This window comes from Haemaphysalis longicornis, unplaced genomic scaffold (genome assembly GCF_048455015.1).
Source record: "Haemaphysalis longicornis isolate Haplotype H1 unplaced genomic scaffold, Haemaphysalis longicornis Haplotype H1 scaffold_5, whole genome shotgun sequence".
NCBI lineage: Eukaryota > Metazoa > Arthropoda > Arachnida > Ixodida > Ixodidae > Haemaphysalis > Haemaphysalis longicornis.
The window spans coordinates 122,889,790-122,911,379 of record NW_027526385.1 but is presented as its reverse complement, the minus strand read 5'-3'; the positions used below and the strand labels follow the sequence as shown (position 1 = coordinate 122,911,379).

Below are 21,590 nucleotides of genomic sequence, written 5' to 3'. Positions count from 1 at the left end.
GTAGTTATAAACATCCTCCGCGATACCTTTAAGCAGGTGACCTCCTTTGTCCTCGTCTGGCATCGAAGGATTAACGAGGCTGCACAGTTTGAGGACTTCTTCAATATATGTGGTGCAAGCTTCACCCGGAACTTGAGCTCTCGGCGCAAGAGTCTGCTCTGCCTACTTCTTTCGGGCAGCCGTGTCGCCGAAGCTCGCCCGAAATTCATTGATGAAACTGTCCCACGTATCAAATCTGTGCTCATGATTGTCATACCACACTAATGCAATAAGGTCCAAGGAGAAGACCACGTTCTCGAGCTGTTCGCGAGCGTCCCACCTGTTATACTTGCTGACTCGCTGGTAGTGCTTCAGCCAGTCCTCGTTGTCTTCTTCGATAGTTCCGTTAAACTTGCGTGGTTCTCTCTGATGCGGCCAGACACCGACCCTTCCAGAGGAGGTGGCACCCGTCGGCCCCGTTGGCATTGTCGCTTCTTCCGGAGGTAGCCCGGCAGCACGCCTGCTGCATAAAAAATAGGGTGCTTCGGCCTCGTCGAGAACGACGAATTACCCAGCACCTCCACCAGATGCTACGGACGTAACGAATGGATGAAGGCTTTATTTAAAAGTCCTGAGGAGCCACAGGCAAGACGTGGTACCACAGACGCCGGTCAGCAGCGAGCAGGGGAAAACTCTTCTTCGCCCTCCTCTTCTACGTGCCAGCATACCCCCTGGATTCCGTTCCAGTGGGACATACCCTACACAGGCGATTGACTGCCGACTAACGTAACAGACAACCTAGTGATTGTCCTGTACCTAACACTGTAACAATATATATATATATATTTATATATATTTAGTAAAAAATGGGTATAGCTTCTGACAAAACTGTTTATTGGTCGACGTTTCGATCGGATGCCGATCTTTCTCAAGACAACATTTCGTATTTCTGTGCACGTATTTATAAGCTCTTCATTCAACGACACCGAAAAAAGGGAGAGGGGGGATTTGGGGAGAAAAGCAGCAACAAACGCACACTCCCGGCGAGGTGAGGTGAAGGGTTGCAAAAAAGAGAGAGAGAGAGAAGAGAAAAAAATGAAAGAAAACACAAAACCAAAACAAACCTAAACATGCAGAAAAGAGAGAGGAGTACACAACTCTTTCAAAACGCTGTCCTCCATCGTTCGTCAGATTGTAGAAAGAGTGACAGGTAGCGCCCACTTCAGAAGGGGCCTTTGTGCTCAAAAATCGAAAGCGCAAAGCAGTAACAGGGACACTCTCAGAATTCCAATGGTCACTGACATCACGGGAAGAGTTGACAGGAAGCGGTCGCAGCCGCACACATGTTTCAGTGACACGAACGCTACAAACAGATAGGACAGCTCGTTAAGAGTGTAGGTACGATCTCCGCACTGTGGCTCAAAGCATGTACGATTCCGCCTACCGGCAGGACGGGCGAGCGCCATTCATCATTCTTAGCTCTATTCTTCTGCCCTGCCCGGGCAGCCGACAGGGTCGTCCCTGACCATGAACCAGGGAGAAGCAGCTTAACTAATCCTCTAACCGCACGAGGGAGTCGCGCGGGTCCTTTGTTGGAGTAAACGGCTACGGGCGCCTCGATGTTGTTTGTGGCATATGCCGCCTGTGCGGACACCCCAGGAAGGGAATAAATAAAATAAGAATAGCTTGATTACTCGTTTAAACAACACAGAGACTTAATTTAGATAGGGGATTACTCTGCAGCCAGATTATCAACAGCATGTATAGATGACATAATGCCCGGGCTAACATACATTCCTGCCTTTACGGTGTTGAATTTGTAAATAATGTAAGATACACGTTGTTCGCGTTCTCTTGTAGTAGAAAATCCACTCTGTAAAAGTGTGACCCTGATGGAGTCGAACGGGTGGTTTTCGGGGTTAATATGTCGTGATAATGGTAGATCCGGGAGTGAACGAACATGTGCGCGATGGTTGTTGAAGCACATGCGGAATGCCGTGTCCGTCTGGCCAATGTATTGGATGCCACAAACACCGCACTCCAGAAGGTACACCACATTAGAAGAGTCGCGGTCGAGTGTCGCGTGAATCAGATGCTTGAAATGGGAGTTGGTGCTTTCTGCCACCGTGGTTGTCTGCAGGTGTTTACATACTCGGCAGCGTGCCTTTCAGCATGGTCGACACCCACCCTTGGGTGCCCTCTCAGTTTTGGCGTGTACAAGGTAATCTTTAATATTTTTGGGGCGCCTGTATACGACCCGAGGAGGGGTGGGGAAGATTTTGAAAGCCGTTCACTCTGTTGTAGCATGTTGAAGTGCTTTTTCAAGATTTTGTTTATGTTTGGGGAATTGCCCCCGAACGTCAAAACTAGGTTGCCTCTCCCTTTCTGGTTTAGTTCTTTTTCATGGTGCAGCAACTCTTGGCGATCAAGGTTGACCGCTTTGCAAATAGCATCGTTGACTATGGGTGGTGGGTATTGTTGCTTCGTGAGTAAATTGCGCAAGTTTTCTGCGTTTGCCTCGAAGTCCTCAATGCGGGAACAAATTCTCCTAAATCGGTGGGCTTGCGAGTACGGGATACTCGTTTTGCAGTGGCACGGATGACAACTGTCGAAGTGCAGATACTGCTGCCTATCGGTAGGTTTTTTGTACACGGTAGTGATCAGTTCTCGTTTGTCTGTATTTATATGCACGTCAAGGAAATTGATTTCCGTGGTTGAATAGGTATAAGTGAATGCGATGCTAGGATGGGCCTTGTTGAAACATTCGATGAAGTCGATTAGGTCTTCCTCAGTACCGGTACAAATAAGGAATACATCGTCCAGAAAGCGTTTGTAAAAAAATGGCTTAATTTCACGGGTTGATAGGAATTTTGTTTCGAGATCGTTCATGAATATATTAGCGCAGTTGGGAGCCATTCGAGTACCCATCGCAGTGCCGTTTATTTGTAGGTAATACTGATTGTAGAATTCAAAGCTATTTAATTCCAGCACTAGCTTGGTAAAAGTTTCAATGACTGTGGGCTTGGCGACTCGTTATCCCGATGTATGCTATAGGATTCAACCAGGGCTTCAATCCCATCTCGGTGAGGTATATTAGTGTACAGAGAAGTTACATCTGGAGTTACAAGGAAGGCGCCACCGGGGATTTTTATGTTGTCGATTTCCCGTAGGAAGTGGTTAGTAACACGAAGATATGCCGAATGGGTAGCGGGTCTTTTCTTAACCAGGGAGTCTATGTAGCTGGATATTGGTTCGGTGAGAGTGCCTCTTCCCGAAATTATTGGTCTACCAGGGTTCCCTTCTTTATAAACTTTAGGCAGCATGTAAAAGCTTCCTGGCGTTGCGTGTGCTGCTGTAAGTGCTTTACAGAGGCTTGCCTCTATTTCCCCAATTTTAACAAGAATATTTAGTGTTGTTGTTATTATTTCCTGATGTTCAACAGCTGGATCTGCGTCACGTTTTTGGTAGACAAAATTCATTATTTAACTGACGGTGGCCGTCTTGAATGTAGTCTGGTTTACTAAGTATTACAATACCTCCACCTTTATCGGCCGGTTTTATGACAATGTCTGTTCGATCACCCAGTGCTTTAATTGCCTCGCGCTCCTCTTTAGAAAGGTTCTGGGCCCCTTGTTTGCGAGCGTTATAAGCCCGCAGGACGTCTCTTTAAACGGCATCAATGTACGAGTCCAAGTGTTTTTCCCGCTCTGATTTCGGTGTCCACTGCTGCCCTACATTGACGGAGGTTGAGGCAGTGCGCTCTTTGTCCGGCTTATCAAAAAAATATTCTTCGAAGCGTAAATTCCGTGAAAAATTGTCCAGATCTTTCAACAAGCTAAACTCATTGTATCGGCCGGTACTTGGGCAAAATGTCAGCCCGCGCGAGATTACGACCGCTCATGAATAGTAAGCTGTACCCCGGAGAGGTTAATTATGTTTTCATCTATGTTCTTTTGAGTTTTTGACATTTCTTCCGACTTGCAGGGTCGAATTGGGGGTGTAATTTTAGGATTTCTAATGTCCGTGTGGTGCGGAGCTGAATTGATTTGGGAAAACTCGTTTGAGTATGAAACTTTATCCCTTGACAATTTTTTAATTTTGATTCTCATTATTTCATCTGTCTTCTTTTTCTCGAAAAGTTCCAGTTCGCTGGCCTCCAGCGCAGAAAGGACAATATTATTCCTAGCACGACGCTCCTCCGCCCTCAGAGACGCGAGTGTATTCTCACAATGATCCACTACGATTTTAGTTAGCTGAAGTGATGAGGATGTAAGAGTTTCGTTGCCAGTTTTGTGTTTCACGTTTGTTAAACGTATGCATCGATGGTGTTAATGATAGAAGAAGGCCCCGGGGGGCGATCCCAGCCTTTAGATAGATTTTGAGTGTACGCACAAGTAGGTCATAGCACACCCGCTTGTCAATTGTTTTCCTTATCTTAAAAAAATTAGGCGTCAGCAGCTGATCATGTGTGTCATCTGAGGGAGAGGATGTCGGAACATTTGCGCGGCCAGGATGTCAATTCATGCAAATGCGACGTGCAGAGCCACAGTGTTTTTGGAGTTTGTACCTTTTGACGGCGGGGGTGGCAGGGCTTTTCTCGTTTTCTGGACTGGATTCCAGAATCCCGCAGTCTTTCGCGCTCAGCTGGCGGTAAGAAGGTTGTGGGCTCGTTGAAGTCCGTGGGTTGAGTTCTGATTTCCCGGGGTTGGGCTCGATCGTCTGCAGGTTTTCCGACGGAGATGCGCTTGTGGCTGAGAGTCCTGGGTCCGGGCCTTGGAGATGTTCAGGTGAACTGTTTGATCCGGCGATGGGTTTGGATGGTAGCGTTGCTTTACGAAGCTTTTGGGGTTTTTTGTTGATAGCCCCACAAAGAACGCTGCAAGGTGTTTTGCTGGGTTTCCACGTGAAGTCCGCAGACCCTGCGTCACCTTTCTGGGGGGGGTCACAGTTGTACGCGCACTCCCAGCTGTAAGCCTTCGGTGGACGTTCGGGCGAGCTACCGGGCTGGGCGCCGGTTCTCTACTGCTAGCGGAGGGACTGTTCGAGCTGACCACCTGGGCGAAGGATGGGCGAAGCTGACCACCTGGGCGAAGTTGCACTGGGGCATGTGGGGTAGGCCGTATCGTCCATGTGAAGTCTCTTCATGCAGGGGACGTTCGGGCTCGTTGGTGGTGGTTGGCTGGTGGCACGGGGGAGGGCGTGGTGTCTCCAATCTCCGATTTGGGGTTTCCGGGTTCGCAGCAGCAAGTTGTACAAGTCCCAGGAGAGTAGTAATACTCACGTGAAGTTCGGGTGCAACCCATCCGCCGCCAACACCATCCGAGGGGAGAAGTGCTGCATGGCGTGATCGAGGTAGAAAACGCCGGGAATTTTGTTGCACAAATCTACGAGCCGGCAGTTGAATGTGTGCGCCTCCTGGTTGATGATCCCTACTCTTCTCACGTTTGGCTGGCGTAGTCTCTCGTTAGGGCACCGGGACAGCACCAATGACACAAAAATGGTTCCAATGTCCGGTCTTTCGGCCTTGATGTGGTGAAGGAGGGTACGGTACCTTTGAATTGGTGTCTCCGCGCTCCTCCTCGCAATGTCGTTAGTGCCCACGTGGAGGACGAGGAGAGACACCCCTCGTGGCACAAAGTCCAGCAGTCCCCCGACGTCGTCAATTCGGGCACCCGCCTGCCGTATGAACGCAGGGGAGTCCGGGCTTGACGGGTCGAAGTGCGTGTGAAGGTGCTTCGTTTGGGAATCACCCACGACGGCACAGGTGGGTGCATACTGGGGGAATTTCCAGATGATCCGTTTCGTAGAAGCGTTGACGGCAGCCATTGCAAGTGATACTTTGGAGAAGGGCTGTCTTTGGTTGCCGTAGCAAATAGTAAAAAATGGGTATAGCTTCTAACAAAACTATTTATTGGTCGACGTTTCGATCGGATGCCGATCTTTCTCAAGACAACATTTCGTATTTCTGTGCACGTATTTATAAGCTCGTCGTCCAACGACGCCGAAAAAAAAGAGAGGGGGGATTCGGGGAGAAAAGCAGCAACAAATGCACACTCCTGGCGAGGTGAGGTGAAGGTTTGCCAAAAAGAGAGAAGTACACAACTCTTTCAAAATGCTGTCCTCCATCGTTTGTCAGCTTGTAGAAAGAGTGACAGGTGACATATATATATATATATATATATATATATATAAATATATAAGCAGTAAAAGAAAACTTCTCGAGGAGCCAGAAAAAATACTTGAGAAAATGGTAGACGCACGATTAAAATCAAAAACAGTGGTTTACTGACGTTTCGACTGCGGGACCAGTCTTCATCAAGGTGAAGACTGGTCCCGCAGTCGAAACGTCAGTAAACCACTGTTTTTGTTTTTATTCGTGCGTCTACCATTTTCTCAAGTATATATATATATATATATAGAAAATGAGGGGCTCCGTGAATATGACAGGAAATAAGGGTTGGCAGTCAAGAAAACCTCGGAAAGCAAAGGGGAGGTTGTGGTGGGTCATAGAAAGAGATGAAGAATTTTTTGAGTCGAAAAGAAAGTGGTGAAAAAATGCCCGCCGAGTGGGATCCGAACCCACGACCTCCAGAATACCGGTCTGGTGCGATAACCACTACGCCACCAGCGGGGCTGTTTCCCCAGCACTTTCTCCGGTATTTATGTTAAGGTATGTTTGTTTCCTGCACTTGGGGGTGGTAGCCAGCGCCACTCGGACTTCTGGAGGTCGGTATTCTGGAGGTCGTGGGTTCGGATCCCACTCGGCGGGCATTTTTTCACCACTTTCTTTTCGACTAAAAAAATTCTTCATCTCTTTCTATGACCCACCACAACCTCCCCTTCGCTTTCCGAGGTTTTCTTGACTGCCAACCCTTATTTTCTATATATTTATATATATATAGGGAGTAGTAGAACTTTGAAGATGGTAGAGAACACAAAAGAAGAAAAACTTCGAACAAGGTAAAAGGACGATTGTGGCCTACGTTTCAGCAAAGAGAACTTGCTTTCCTCAGGGCGGAAAGCAAGTTCTTGTGTTCTCTACCCTGTGGAACTCATACTACAAGGGAAGAAGGGGACCTTATTTTCAACCCCCGGGGCGTGACGCGAACGTCTACAGCCTCTCATAAGCGGGTAACTCGCAGGAAAACCTCTTATGCTACCTTGGCATCAAGACTGCCACAACCTAGGCCCTCGCTAAGCATTCGCATGGTAATAGGGTTTTGGAAATGAGAGGCTCGTTAGGAAATACAGAAAGAAATGCCGGCAGTGTACAACGCCAAAGAAAGCGTGGGGGAATGGTTAGAATATATTTTACCGTTAGTGCCGTTACATTATTTTTTTATTAATTACGTGAGAAAGAAAGAAAGAAAAACACGCGCCAAGAGTGGGGACCGAACCCACGCCTTTCGCTTAGATCTTGAATGCCTTAACAGTTCGACTATCTGGGCGACTGTGTTCTCCTTCATTTTATGGGGTATTTATATTTGATACAACTGTATCTGACGCTTGATGGTGGTAGCCAGTGCCACTCATACTACACGGGAAGAAGGGGACCTTCTTTTCAACCCCCAGGGGGTGACGCGAACGTGTACAGCCTGTCATAAGCGGGTAACTGTCGTGAAACCCTCTTATGCTGCCTTGGCATCAAGGCTGCCAGAACCGAGGCCCTCGCTAAGCTTTCGCAAGATAATGTGGTATGGAAATGAGGGGCTCGTTAGGAAATACAGAAAGAAATGCCGGCAGCCTACAACGCCAAAGAAGGTATAGGGGAATGGTTAGACTACTTTTTACTGTTTGTGCCGTTACATTATTTTTTTATTAATTACGTGAGAAAGAAAGAAAGAAAAACACGCGCCCAGAGTGGGGACCGAACCCACACCTTTCGCTTAGATCTTGAATGCCTTAACAGTTCGACTATCTGGGCGACTGTGTTCTCCTTCATTTTATGGGGTATTTATATTTGATACAACTGTATCTGACGCTTGATGGTGGTAGCCAGTGCCACTCATACTACACGGGAAGAAGGGGACCTTCTTTTCAACCCCCAGGGGGTGACGCGAACGTCTACAGCCTGTCATAAGCGGGTAACTGTCGTGAAACCCTCTTATGCTGCCTTGGCATCAAGGCTGCCAGAACCGAGGCCCTCGCTAAGCTTTCGCAAGATAATGTGGTATGGAAATGAGGGGCTCGTTAGGAAATACAGAAAGAAATGCCGGCAGCCTACAACGCCAAAGAAGGTATAGGAGAATGGTTAGACTACTTTTTACTGTTTGTGCCGTTACATTATTTTTTTATTAATTACGTGAGAAAGAAAGAAAGAAAAACACGCGCCCAGAGTGGGGACCGAACCCACGCCTTTCGATTAGATCTCGAATGCCTTAACAATTCGACTATCTGGGCGACTGTGTTCTCCTTCATTTTCCGGGGTATATAGAATTACCACAATTGTATCTGACGTTTGAGGGTGGTAGCCAGCGCCACTCAGACTTCACGGGGAGAAGGAGACCTTCTTTTCAACCCCCAAGGGGTGACGCGAACGTCTACAGCCTGTCATAAGCGGGTAACTGGCGGGAAAACCTCTTATGCTATCTTGGCATCAAGGCTGCCAGAACCGAGGCCCTCGCTAAGCTTTCGCACGATAATATGGTTTGGAAATGAGGGGCTCGTTAGGAAATACAGAAAGAAATTCGGGCAGTCTACAACGCGAAAGAAGGTGTAGGGGAATGGTTAGAATATTTTTACCGCTAGTGCCTTTACATTATTTTTTTGTTAATTACTAAGAAAGAAAGAAAGAAAAACACGCGCCCAGAGTGGGGACCGAACCCACGCCTTTCGATTAGATCTCGAATGCCTTGCCAATTTGCCTATCTGAGCAACTGTGTTCTCCTTCATTTTCTGGGGTATTTGAGAAAAATAACGGTGCCGCGAAATCAGCCCACAGGCAGAGGATGGGGGCTCTGGAGCACTGATGACGTGATTTGACGGCGCCGAGCATGTCGGTGATGCTGGCGCTCCTACTCAGGATCGACGTGGGCTCCGCTGGGAATGGTCTCCCCCAGCTGATGGGGGTACGACGAAGACGCCTCGCTCGCCAGTCTGTTGGCACTTTCATTACCGGAATTGCCTCTATGGCCAGGGTTCCACCGTACAGTGGCGGGCGTGTGGAAGGTGTTGTGCAGGCAACTGCATAATCGTTAATGCAGTGTGCTGCAGAGTGACTCCGTTGAATTCCTATAAGGGAACGTAAGGCCTCGGCACAGTGCGTAACAATAATCACACGGTGGTGCGTGCGTTGATTGCATGCCTGCGGAATGAACCGGCTAGGCGTAGGCCGTGTTGAATAGCGCGCAGCTCTAGGTTGGTGCTGTCAGGAATGGAGTTGACGATATAGGTTGTAACGCTGCGTTCATTGCTGTCTGTGGCTACAGTTGCAAGTGCCACAGCGGCCGTGCGAGGTTGCCAGGAGGCGTGTGACGTACACACGTAGTGCCCGCGGATACGCAGCGTTGGTGGCTGCTGTGGTCTGCACTAGTGTTGCACGTCGCGCCGCATGAGTAGCATGAGCAGTTTTGCAGGGTTGTGGTCGCCGCTCTGTAATCAGCACGTCCTCCGTTGGGCGAACTTGTGGATGGATGGGCGGCTGATCTAGTAGTCGCTCACCGTCGTGAAGTAGCAGGCGGCGTCTCTTCAGTGTCAAGTGGGGACGGTCGTTGGCGCCTGCTATACGTGCCGAGATGGTATCCCCAAGTCGGCAAACCAGCATAACGGTACAGCTCTTCGACGCGAGTGTGACGGGGCAAGCCAGTAATAGCCCTCAGCGGCTCCCGATACAGTACCTCTAGCTGGTGAAGTTGGTGCTTTGTTTTATCGTGACACAAGGCGCCGTAGACCACTCTAGATACCAGCACTGCCAGTACTAGGCGTTGAGCTATATCTTGCGAAGCACCGCCGAAAGTGTCAGAGATTAGAAGTATCATGTGTATAAGATGTCGCCACAATGGTTTCAGCTGTATCAGCTACTCTTGAGCTCCTCCGTTTTCATAAAACGGATCACGCAGTATGCACACCCAAACATCTGAAGCTGGCTGGAGGGGTGGCCATGCGATAGGTTAATGATTACGCTCACAATTATGGCTTTGCCGCGCACAGCTAAGTAATTTGTTTTTGTTGCTGACGCCTCCATGCCAATGGGAATCAGAAGGGCCATGAATGTGTCCAAAGCATTTTGCAGGCGCTGTACGTCGGCATCAGTCGTAGGGTGATCGTTGGTTCCATCCAGAGTGTCACGGCGTCAGCGTAAGCCGTGACATGAACCCCTGTGACAGCAGCAACGTCCTTGACTAGCTTTGCCATTACGATATTGAATATTACAGGGGACATTATGGCGCCTTCTGGTACCCTGCAGGTGTTCCTAAAATGTTAGGTGTTCACACGTCCCGAGCGTATTTCAAATGTCCTTCCTGCCAGGAAGGCTCGCACAAGATTCCTCTTCCTTTTGCCCGGGTAAGCTTCACAAAGGGCTTTGTAGTACCGCGTCGTGGGACACGGCTTCGAAAGTCTTGCGAAGGTCTACAGCCACCAAGATGTGTGGTTAAAGATGCCGTATACGCCGGAGTACCCGCCTAGAAAGGTGGATGCAGTCATGTGTTGCGAGATTGGTTCTGATTTCAGTCTGCGCTGGGTGGAAAAAGAAAGCATCTTCTCCCAAGTAGTGAATCATTCGGGTAACGGCCATTCTTTTAAGTAATTTGCACAACGTGGACGTCAGGGAGATGGGAGGTAGAATAAACATCGTGGAGGGATCTTTTGCAGCGTTAGGAATGTGTGTGAGGACTACGTGCTTGAAAGATTCTGGCAGATATCCTGAGGCCTGAATGGAATTTGACAGTTTCGGTATGTTGCATCTATTTTGTTTGTCTAGATTCCGCAGCAATGACGAAGTCACGCTATCATTGCCAAGCACACTGCGCACGTTCACTTAATCGAGGGCAGTTATAAGTTCAGTAATAGTTAAGGGCTGCTCAAGAGGTGGTTTTCGTCTTCCAGCTCCGAGAAGTAAATGTCCTGGGGTGGTTCAGAGGATGGCTGCGAGAAGAACGTCCTTGCAGCTTCTCGTTCGAAAGCCTCGTTAGTGGTGCCAGTGCGCAGAAGCACACCTGGGACTGGAACCTTTGAGCTCATGCCACGAGTGATGGCCCGGAGAGTTGACCACAGTTTTTGATATCCGGTTAGCTGATAAAACGAAGCGCAATGCTCCTCCCAGCGGTTCCTCGCAAGTTGCGTCGTGTGACGGCGAATGCGGGCATTGTGTAGGTGTATTCGCACGAGATCTGACTGGGAGCATAAATACGTCTTTTTTATGAGAAAACAATGTCTTTTTTGTTTCCTATACCGGTAACCTGTTACTCTACAACAAACGCAGAAGTACTTTACCTGTTTTCAAAATGATTGCCTTGATGGGGCCTTGTCCTCTTCTTTGTTTTGCGAGCAAAGCAGTAAATTTTTGGATGTGCCTGTGTGAAAGGAGAAAACGTTATTTTTGTTGAAGTGGTGAATATGGGAACGCAAGTATTTTTAAACTAAGCCTGTGTGTTCCAAATAATTTGTTATTCAAGATGGTCAGGGCGCTGCGAAATGGTATAACTACTACAGCCTTTTTGGCGGCATGGTATTTATGAAGCTAATACTTTTTTCTAAAGCACTGTATATTTTTTAGGCTACCTGCCAGTCCCTGTATGAAATGCCGGTTCGTACACTTGTGTGGCGTACTATCGACGCGTTCCTTCTTTTCCTTGTCTCCGCACTATTGAGTTTATTAGCCAAAGTTAATCCTTATATTTGGCAGAATTGCTGGTCTGGGTAATGTTTGATTTTCAAGAGGATTTTTGTTACAATATTATAGGCTTATGTTGGGTTAAACTAGGGGTAATGTGGAGAAGGGGCGCCAACATTGAACTTCTCTTATTTGAAATGCTTTAGGACATTCCTAATGAAGTACAAAAATGACGGTTTCCACCACAGCTTTCCAAAACCCATCTTGTGATACGTGCGCCCTCCACGTGGGCACCTTTCTGTCGTTGACTCAAGCTTGCAGCGATAGCCAACAGATCCTAGCATGAGGAAACGAGCCTGGGAGCTGCAGGAGTGCTGGCACCTAGCTGTCGGAGTGATTAAAACTTGCACGGCGGTGAACGCGATATGTTGATTACACGTCCGAAGGATTGGAACGCCCCAGCGGAGAATTCATCTTTCCCCTCCCTAGGACTCTGAGCGCGCCACTACCGCCGGCCCCTTACAAACTATGGAAATTGTGTTGTTTGTCTCTTTACTGTTCGCACCGTGTGCACAAAGAAGGTGGAAAGGTTGTTTCACCCTTAGCTCTTTCGGTATAAATACGAGCCTGAAGCGCCGAAGTGATTCACATTGGAACAGCCAATCAATGCTGTCACTCTGCTGGGGTCCTGTACTGAAACTTCGCCTGAACGGACATAGTTCTTGTCTTTCATCGGCTCATCTCTCGCCATGCAGTAAATCATTTAACTTGCCTTCGGGGTTCTGGCAATCTTCTCCTATGCAGAAACATTTTCGAGCAGCCAGACCATTACGCTACCATTCGCATGAGGGCGGCGACGGAGCTCGGCTCGGCACGCCTTCCCGAATGCAACAACAGGTTGTGAGCGGTGTAATGGCAACTTCGTAACAGCGTATTAATAACGAATGAACAATTTAATGCATTGAGAGCCTTGCTCAGAAAATTTCGTCAAAGGTTTACAGCCGCGCGAGGAATGTCGGTGACGGTATATTCCGGCACGACGCGCCCTGTGCTTTTATACGTAATAGAGCAAAGCTGAATATGCGAGACCACCCCGGTTCTTATTCCGTCGCTTTGGTAGGCAGCGTTTCTCCATCCTCCTCACCGCCACCAACGCATTTATCACAAGTTTTGTACCCGTCGCCTCCAGCGCTACCTCGTTCACAAGTTTTAGAACTCTATAATAACAGCGCTAGCGCCGTAATCAGCCGTTTACAATTGACTCGCTATGACATGAATGCATTTTGTTTTCTTATAGGAAAGAACAGTGGAGAGTCCAAAACAGCCAAGTTAACCGAAAAAAAGGCAAGGCCGATCGAAACGAATAAATGGGGGGGGGGGAATGGAGGCTAAAATGTCGTTAGAGGTGTACAGGGCTGAAAAATTGAACATCAGAAAGGAAAATTTCTACGATAATTCCCAGGGCAGTGCTTTGCTTTTTGAGGCTAGAGCAGGTTGCCTGCGGACTAAGAGTTTTGTAGGGAAGTATTCACAAAATGATGGGGTATGCGTGGTCTGCGGAAAAGAAACAGAAACTATGCGGCACATAGTGTTAGAATGTGAGGGTATACATCCTAATCTACATGAAGGGAATATTGGGCTTCCAGAAGCACTAGGATTTAAGGGTATCAGAGAGGAAGTTAACTTGAATGCTGTCGAGGGGACGAAAAGAAGATTAGAATGCTGGTGGACGAAAAGTAGAGAGTGGAATATTGCCTAGGACAGTTACCACCTGTAAAAGGGAAAAAAGTATTTCGGGCATAATAAGTTTTAGTGCCTGCCTAAGCAGCGCTAGTATTAAACCAAGAGCGTAAAACATGGTTATATTAGTTCTTTTTGCTAAGATGACATGTCCTCACCCCGCTTCAAATGGAAAACCAATAGCAATCAACATCATCATCAGGAAGAAACCGAAGAAAAGTAATATCGCTCGATCTAGTTATACTAACGCTGCAAAGCTACTCTACCAGTAGAGTATTAATGTATTTGCGCTATGATCGTAAACAGCATTTCTGTATATTAACAAAATATTTTACAGCCGTACTTAAGGAGTGCCGTCAAATCATGCTTCAAAACATTGCACGCATTCAGTGTGCCTCTTTATGACTGAGGCGGTCTAGCAGTGATGACTATTCGAGAGAATGTGATCTCAAACTATGACCATGATTCCAAGACAAAACATTTATTGGCCTTCTGCTCCAAGATGAAGAATGACCACGAAAGCTTGGCGCCATCGAAGGAGTGCACGAAACAAAACGCGTTTGTTTGCAATTTGCGATTGAGAATATTTCTAACAATTACCTAAATTAAAATTGCAAGTACTCGATCCCAATTCAAGAGAAAAAAACATGAGGCTGTGCGCTACCCTTCTGCAACGTAGGCATCATACTGCCAGTGTAACACGGCAGCCCAAATTGCCCGAATACAGAGGACAGCTGGCAGGACGCGTTGGGCCGTGAGCTGTCCAGGTTGAACTCTCCCACAAGCACAATGCACATGTTGTAAGTCAGGGCGTGAAGCGAAGCTGCGCATACACGCCATCCCCTCTTTGTATCCTTCCTCTAGCCAGCCTTTCACGCACAGACCGATGTGGGCGTGCTGATAACTAAAATAAAGCGATGCACTTTTCCAGAAGCGTTGTTACTTATGGGCGAACTCTCGTACAAGCTTGGTCAACCTTAGTCAACTGTTTTACCGGTAGCTGCCGCCCCGTGCCCCGGTGGCACACGAATGCACATGGCAACGTCTACAGCTATGGTGAACACTTAACTAGGTGGCTACCTTGGCAGGACATTACGCCTTACTTTTTCAACCCCCTCAATGCGGCGTTACAGAAAGCCCGAGTTGCCCCGTAAGCTAGAAAAGGATTATGGTACCCTAGAACGGTTAGTTTATTCTTTCCCGTGTTGAATACTACTTTCAAGGGTCCGCACTCAACAAGGAACGGCTTAAAAAAATTAACACCGCTTGATTACCGGTGGAGCGCTGGTTCGAACTCGGTACTTCCCGCATACGAAGTGAGCGCGGCACCGTTGAAGTGTCGCTGCTGAATGCGCGCGAGATGTTCGCTCGATTAAACGTCAAAAATAGCTTCAAAATTTTCGCTCGAAAAGCCCTTCAAGCTGAAAAAAATCTTTTGGTTCACTTAGGAGGTCTAAGGCGCCAAGTTGCTTTTTATCCTGGAGAAATTCGCAAAGCATACTCTACGAGGTTGAACTTGCGGCTGCAAGGCCGGCAGCTGCTGTAAGGTATTTTCATCCCCATGCGCGCTTCAGTGAGCACCGACGCAATGTAAACTCTCGCTCTTGTTCCTTTCAGCGAACAACACGACACCTTCCCATAGCCAGTTACCAGCGCAACTGCTGATAGCAGCGTCAGTGAAGAATCAGCCGTTTGCGAAGCTCGTGGTAGCATAGAGTTCCGTACTAATATACGCTAGATATGACACTGGCGCTAGTGGTTATTCCAGCCCCGGCGAATTGCGTCTTCAACCCCCAAGGAGGCGGCGAAGCCTAGAAAAGGCGTGCTATTCGAACTTGGCTTGACCGAGCCGTTATCTGGACTTGACACAAAGAACTTTTTAAAATACAAATTTTAACTCATGTTGATTAGTGTAAAAATTACTAAACGTGAAAACAATGTATTCTTCCTGTTTATTTTATATTCAGGTTCATTAGAATTCTTCATTCAGACGGGATTATATTTGCAAAGCGTATGCACAGCTGAGCTTCACGGAGTCAACGATTAGGCAGATTAGGCGGCGAAGTGTTAATTTTTGCGTGCGAGTAGGCGATGGCGTGCGGCTGAAGCAGGGCGGCTGTACTATATTCCACAAGTTGAATGGTCCTGGGTGGTGACAGCGATTGTGCGTGCGTCTTGTTCACCCCAATAATTACGCGCAGCTTATTAACACCACGAATAGGCAGCCTAGGAAATGAAGGTTCCATTGGGAAATCTTTCTCTGCATGCGACATACCCTCGCTTGTTTCGCCGCTTTCTACCATGATAACTTGCGAAGCATGATCAACGTGGTGGTGAACCAACCACCGGAAGAAGCTCCCGCGTAATTGTTTTGTGAAGAAAAATTTACCTACTTACAGCTTTTAAAGGTTTTTTTGGCACAGACGATACCGTGCTCGTGTTGTTCTCGGAAGCGTCGTCATGAACGGGGCTAGGATAGAACAGTGCGCTCGTACTGTTTACATCGGGCGGAATATCGAGTTCGCGTCCATTTTCAGAAATGCCGTAGAACCTGAGTAGTTCTTGTTGAGGGGCCACACGGCGATGCTAGTGCTTTCCGCATCCACTTCATTTCAACCGATCAGTATTTGATAATTGCAGCCAGTGGAATCCGGCGCTAACAGGTATTCAGCACCAGAACGAGCCCTCCACGCTTTGGACGCTGAAATCAAAACTCAGGGTATAGAAAAATAGAAATCCAAGATCACATAACAACCGCCAAGCCTCAAGTTAAGCCAAGTTTCAAAATCACGATGCTACGTCGCACAATCAGCCCGAGGGTGGTTTGCATGGCGAACAAGAAAGTTAGTGACGAAAAACCAAGTTTGTACGAAATAAAACCGCGCGTTTAAATAAAAAGCAGACGCGGAGTCGAGGAGGTTTGTGGAGCAGGTTTGCCATTTTCTGCCAACTTCTTTAAAACGGACTTGCCAACTTCTTTAACACGGACTTCTTTAAAAACTACTTGTAAAAGTTTCAGCGCTGGTGGTTTGTAATAGTGAGAAAACTTTTGTGCTCATAAAAAAAGAAACCGATTACCTTTGGAGAAGTTATATAGTGACATACATCAAGCTGCGTTCCTATCAGCCGCCGTTGCTGTTGTTCTACCCCGTAGGAGACGGCGTTCGCACGAAAGGTGTGGCTGTTTCAAGTAATTCGCAACCGTCGTCAGCTTTGACCAGCTTTGACAATGCATTGCTCTGCTGAATGAGCAGCGCCGCAACTCCTAATTAGCAGACAACTTCGCCGCACAGAGCGCCGTCATTAGTGTTTACATGCTCGCTGTGCGGCAATGCATTGATAACCCACCCATTTCGCAACTCTGGTTGTAAAACATTCCACTCAGGGCGGCGTAAGTGCACGCGAGGCATGCAGTTCAAGGAGAAACGTATTTTGATCACTCCTCCCAACACCCCGCATAGGCAAATGCGTTCATGTAAATCCAAAACGAAAACGAAACTGCCTTCAATCTATAGTACGTTCCGCGACCATCGAGCGCCAATCCGGATCCACAACTACCCATCACGCCCATTGAGGCGTACGATTGCAGCGCCAGTTTCCCCTCTAGTTATGTTGTAAGAAACTCTATGTTGGGGTTCTCCCTACGTGACGGGCAAAATGCTCCATTTTTACCGTCGATGGCGACGTACTGCCCCCGATTACTAAATTATTCAGCTACCCATCGTACGAGTACCTTTGGAAGACCTATTTTATTATTTTTGTAGAATAATTTCTCATGTGGAACTTTATCAATTGCCTTACCAAATTCTAGAAAAATGTTGGCTGCCTGAATGTTGTTATCCAGGGCGACGCAAACTCATGTGTAACGGTAACAAGCTGCGTCATGGTCGAATGAAGATGTGTTAGTGTTCAGCCGTGCTGAAGATGTGTTAGTATACAGTGTGGTTTAGGAAATTCTGTAATTTGGTTAGCTATATCGTGGTTTATTAATTTGCAGCATGAGGAAGTTTGAGATATAGGAATTTAATTAGGTACTGATAATCTGTCGTTTTTTTGAACCACGCCACTCGGGGCATTTTCCAATCACGTGGCAATGTTGCTGTTGACAGGGAAGCATGAAAAACGAGAACAGAAATTTACCAATGCATTCGGCATAACGTCAGAGAACGACATTTGGGAAGCCGTCGGGACCGCAACTCTTTTTCGTATTGAGCTTTACAAGCAAGGAAAGCCAACCAGCGTATGAAATGAAATTTACTTCGCATGGTGGAGATGACACTAGAGAGGACGTAGATGTTCCGGACACTTTTAACGCGCTACAAAAGTATGTGTTAAATGCTTGGCACTGTTTCCAGAATATGTAACTATGCGGCCGTCAAGTGAAATCTTTGAAAAGAGTTTCTTCCTAAGTTTATTATGATTCCAGAACTTGGAAGGATTATTCTTTTCAAAATTGGGCATTAAGGTTTTAAAGTTATATTCGTTTGAGTGATGCATTTTTCAGCATTCTTTGGCGCTCCTTAAGAAATGTGCGCTGCACATGCTGCTTTCATAGCCGTTTAGGTTTTCTTTTTAGTTTAACAATTTTATGAGTCATCCACGGCGTATGTTTGTGCGTTCGTTCGGGTTCGTGAGGGATAAAATTATTCGTACAGTACTGACACGTCTCAAAAAATTTTGGCCATAAAGCGTACGTGGTTAGAGCGTAATGATTAAAAGAACCGCTTCCATGTATTCTATTACCCGGTCATCATCAGCTTTCGAAAAATGTTAAAATACAGCATGTCCGATTTTTGTAGCTACTGCATTGAAAAGAAGAATTGAGACGTTAAAATGTTCATGATGTGAAAGCCCCTGTTCCACGACAACAGTATGTTCTAAAAAAAACATTTTACGTATCGCTCTCCGTATCGAATGGGCCCTCGTCTAACGAAGAAAAAATTTTGAACATTATACTGGACTTTGATCTTCACAAGACTCTAATGTGCCGTACCAGGGGCAAAAATACCCTCGCCCTTCTACTAACCTCGTACCCAGGGGACATAAAAACCGTTAATATCCTTCCAGGTATTAGTGACCATACCCTAATCTCTATTTGCATAGCCACTCCACTGAAAAAGAAATCACCTACACAGAAGATAATCACGGACTACAAGAGAGGAAATTTTGATGCCCTTAATACCGACCTAACCGATTTCTTAGATAACTTTAGAAACACGCACCTACATCGCCGTGTCAACGCTAACTGCGAACTCTTTAAAACAACGATGCTGAACCTTAAAAACAGATACATCCCTACTATTATTATCAAATCAGATACTAACTGCCAATGGTTTAACAAACAACTTAAATTTCTCTGTAATCGAAAAAAACGCCTCTACGGAAAGTCTCACCTAAGCCAATGCCCCGCCGCATGGAACGCTACCGCTAATGCGCTAAACATTACCTAAACGAACTTAAAGCAGCTAAAACCAAAACATTTTCCAATGACCTGCTATCAGTTCTTCAAACTGATCCTGACAAATTCTGGCGCATGCTCTCCCCTACACATCGATCTAGTCAAATAGATCTTGTTAACACTCATGGAGACCCAATCGATCCCTCCCACTGTGCTTCTGCTTTAAATAATATCTTTTCGTCCGTATTTTCCGCTGCTAACAACAACGACACCGAATCAATGCCCAATGATACCTGTGTAACAATACCAGAAATTGAAATCAGCCCTGACAGTATATATGAACTGATCAATGACCTCAAATTTTCATCTTCAGCCGGCTGCGACAAAATAAATAGAAAATTGATAAAGAACACCGCATCAGTCTCAAGCCTAATATTGTACTTGATCTTTACCCAATCACTACCAACAGGAGACGTCCCTGACGACTGGAAGAAGGCTCAGATAATACCAATTTTCAAAAGAGGCAATTGCGCTTCGCCAGCCAACTACCGCCCTATTTCCTTAACCAGCATCGCATCCAAACTGCTCGAACACATCACTGCGTCAAGTTTAATGGCCCATCTGGAATCCGTCAATTTTTTCTATCATCACCAACACGGCTTCCGGAAACTTCTCCCGTGCGAAACGCAACTGGCTGAATTCACGCCCGACATACAAAACTTCATGGACGAAAACATTCAAACAGATGCAAAATTTTTAGATTTTTCAAAAGCCTTCGACCGTGTCCCCCATAACCAAATATTCCGTAAGTTGTGTAACCTCAGAATCTCTCTCAATATATTTCTTGGATCAAGAACTTCTTTAAAAACCGCAAGCAATACACTAGCGCAAATAACTACGATTCTCCTCTCTCTGATGTAACGTCGCGCGTCCCACAGGGTGCCTGTCTCTCCCGTCTGCTGTTTCTAATTTACAATAATGACTTGCCTACTAACATAATATCAAGGTTAAGACCTTTTCAGATGACTGCGTTCTATAGTACCCCATCCGTAATCCAGACGACAGCGCTGCTCTTCAAAAAGATATCCAAATGATTGCAACCTGATGTAACAAATCACTCAAGCCGTTAAACCTAACTAAATGTAAAGCAATGTCATTCACCCGAAAACGCAGCACACCTCATTACGCCTACTGCATTGATTCAGTTCCGAATAGCTCTACATCTTCATAAAAATACCTCGGATTGCAAATGTTATCCTCACTTTCATGGGCAACTCATATACAAACTATCTGTGCCGAAGCCTCCCGCACACTAGGATACTTGCGCCGTAACCTGAAATTCGCCTCAACAGATAATAAAATTTTAGCTTATTAAATTTTTGTGAGACCGAAACTCGAGTACGCCGGTTCAATTTGGCACCCGTGGCAATCATAACGATCTAGAAAGAATCAAAAACCGCGCCGCCCGTTTCATTTGCTCCCAGTATTCTAACGATATCAGCGTGACCGCACTAAAAGAATCATTGAAGCTGCCATCTCCTGAAACACGTCGCATTGTTTGTCAGGTCAGCCTGATCCACGCTTTCTTCCATCGCCCACAATCACGGCACGCCCTCTTACAACCCTCACACAGAACTTCATCCCGCAATACCAACAGCCAACCTATAGCACCAATCAGCGGCCGCACCTCAGCCATGAACAACTCCTTTTCCCCCCATGGAATTACCCTATGGAACAACCTGCCTGATAACATTGTCACATGCGGCAACCGCCAAACCTTCCGAAATAAACTTAACAGTCACATGTCACAATCTGAGTAAATGGAGTTAACATATGTCCTTGTAGATTACTTTTTGGAGCCATGCATCTTGCCTTTATGTCTATTGGAACAGTTTTTGTGCCACTTTGTATTTCTTTTTTTCCCTGCTGTTTGTGTTCATGGTTGAGCAGAAATTATTACCTTGTACGCCCCCCCTTTATGTATTGCCTTCGGGCCTTTAGGGTGGAAATAAATGAAATGAAATGAAATGCAATAAAACACCAAATCTAGAATTGAGCTTGCACGTCCTTGCATGCGTGTTGGTTGCCTGACTATTTGAGTTTGATCGTTAACAAGCAAAGTATCAAAGATAGTGTTACCACGTTTACTGAACTAGGAACAGGTCAGCCCCTCTCAGTATGCACTTGGCAAAGTTAGGTCTCCAATCAACAAGATGTGCCTATAAAAACCTCGACGTATGTTCTTTCAGTAGAGTTAGGAACTCCTATTTCAATGCTGGAGCCCTCTAACATGCGTGCCGGATGAAGTTATGGCACCAACAGGATAATTGCATGCACAAGCATTAAAAATTGTCAACGTCAGCTGCAATCGTACCCTATATTTCCGGTTTCCCAAGGATGGCTGCTTCCCCCCCTCCGGCAGATCGGTGTTTTTGATACACGTTGTAAAAGCGGGGAAAGACCTCGTCATCGCTAATTTGCTCTCGAAGGCACGACTCCCGTTTTTACCGCAATATGCGGATCATACTGCATGAGCACGCTTTCAAAGGAATCTATTTTATTTGTGACACTGCGCATATTTATGTTAACTAGTCTACGTTCTTTCCGTTTTTTTTGTGTTCCCGCTATTTTTACGCAACCTAGCTGTGTTTTTAACGGTAGGGATGAGAGAAGGCATCTGGTCTATATCCCAGTCCTCAG

The 21,590-nt window shown here is 46.5% G+C and overlaps 1 long non-coding RNA gene across 1 annotated transcript in view; it reads right to left on the bottom strand.

The window, feature by feature from the left end:
• LOC144139387 (uncharacterized) overlaps positions 1-11,499 on the bottom strand; it is a 49,802-nt gene extending 38,303 nt beyond the window's left edge. The window contains exon 1 of the long non-coding RNA XR_013316175.1: positions 11,413-11,499. This is a non-coding gene — a long non-coding RNA (uncharacterized LOC144139387). The remainder of the gene's footprint in view (positions 1-11,412) is intronic.
• Between the last annotated feature and the right edge of the window lie 10,091 nt (positions 11,500-21,590).